Source organism: Nematolebias whitei, chromosome 18 (assembly GCF_014905685.2).
Source record: "Nematolebias whitei isolate Nwh7 chromosome 18, NemWhi1, whole genome shotgun sequence".
Taxonomy (NCBI): Eukaryota; Metazoa; Chordata; class Actinopteri; order Cyprinodontiformes; family Rivulidae; genus Nematolebias; species Nematolebias whitei.
In genome coordinates, this window is record NC_056515.1 from 40,007,750 (window position 1) to 40,009,619 (window position 1,870).

General features: G+C 41.9%; 1 protein-coding gene across 5 annotated transcripts in view; it reads left to right on the plus strand.

Moving 5' to 3' along the window:
* tcf4 (transcription factor 4) overlaps nucleotides 1–1,870 on the plus strand; it is a 212,260-nt gene that overhangs the window by 205,034 nt on the left and 5,356 nt on the right. The gene's annotated exons all lie outside the window — the stretch shown is intronic.

The following is a 1,870-nucleotide window of genomic DNA, read 5'->3' on the forward strand; positions in this document are numbered from 1 at the left end:
CTACTACTTATTACTGCACTACTACTTATTACTGCGCTACTACTTATTACTGCGCTACTACTTATTAATGCGCTACTACTTATTAATGCGCTACTACTTATTACTGCGCTACTACTTATCAATGCGCTACTACTTATCACTGCGCTACTACTTATTAATGCGCTACTACTTATGCACTTTTCACTTGTTGCTTGTGAACAGGTTGAGTTTAGATTTGTGAACTTTTATGAATGTGCACTGTTCGAGTGTTGTCATTGTGTTAGAGAGTAAATGTCAAGAATAAATTTGACACTAAACATAATCCAAGTTAAAATGTTGCATCATCTTCACCATCTGCATTTGGCCTCAGGTCAAACTGACAAAGATCATGAAGAATAATTTAATATTTTAATTCCACAGCAGAGAAGCTCTGTCGTCTCTGTCAGCAGGTTTAGGGGGAAGTATCGGTTATCGGCCAAATAAGTTTTATCATATCGGCCAAAAATACAATTTTGTTCGTCCCTAGAAATCAGGATTCAATTCAATTCTGTTCAAATCGTATTAATTTATTTTAAAAACTACCTCAAAAAATAAGTTCAATTCAACACAAATTACTTTAATAAAGTTAATACAAATCGATCAAATCGAGCTTCCGACCAATGACTAGTATAAAAAAAACATTTAGTATTTGAAAAGCCTCCAGTTGAGTTCAATAGAAGTTCAATGTTGGGGTCAGATTCCGCTTCAAGTCCAGCTCCAGACGATTCAGGCTGATTACAAATGATCAATTCAAGTGATTAACGTCCGATTGAATTAGTCTCATTCAACTGAAATATGATTACAATTCAAAAACTGATTTAAAACCAATTCAATCACATTTATTTTAAACTCAGTGTCCTTCATTTGTCCCTCAATGTCCTCACTGTGTCCCTCAGTGTCCTTAATGTGTCCCTCAATGTCCTCACTGTGTCCCTTACTGTCCTCACTGTGTCCCTTACTGTCCTCACTGTGTCCCTTACTGTCCTCACTGTGTCCCTCAATGTCTTCACTGTGTCCCTCAGTGTCCTTACTGTGTCCCTCAATGTCCTCACTGTGTCCCTTACTGTCCTCACTGTGTCCCTTACTGTTCTCACTGTGTCCCTTACTGTCCTCACTGTGTCCCTCAATGTCCTCACTGTGTCCCTTACTGTCCTCACTGTGTCCCTTACTGTCCTCACTGTCCCTTATTGTCCTCACTGTGTCCCTTACTGTCCTCACTGTGTCCCTTACTGTCCTCACTGTGTCCCTTACTGTCCTCACTGTGTCCCTTATTGTCCTCACTGTGTCCCTTATTGTCCTCACTGTGTCCCTCAATGTCCTCACTGTATCCCTCAATGTCCTCACTGTGTCCCTTACTGTCCTCACTGTGTCCCTTATTGTCCTCACTGTGTCCCTTACTGTCCTCACTGTGTCCCTTATTGTCCTCACTGTGTCCCTTATTGTCCTCACTGTGTCCCTTATTGTCCTCACTGTGTCCCTTACTGTCCTCAGCTGCAGTTCTTTAACCTTTCATCTCTAAACTGAAGGACGAGACGTCCGACTGATTTGTTCAAATTCAAATCAAACTCAGGAGACGAGAATTGGAGCTCGACAGAACCACAGGAAGTTGGCTCCACACACACACAGAGACACACACACTGAAACACACACACACACACAGAGACACACACACACTGAAACACACACACACACACAGAGACACACAGTCCGTCTCTGGCAGCTCTGAGTCTCTGCTGGAAGCAGCTCGGAGCTTCGGGAATTAGAAATCCACAATTAAACATCTGGGCATTAAGATAATTGTCAGTTGTGTGTGTGTGTGTGTGTGTGTGTGTGTGTGTGTGTGTGTGTGTGT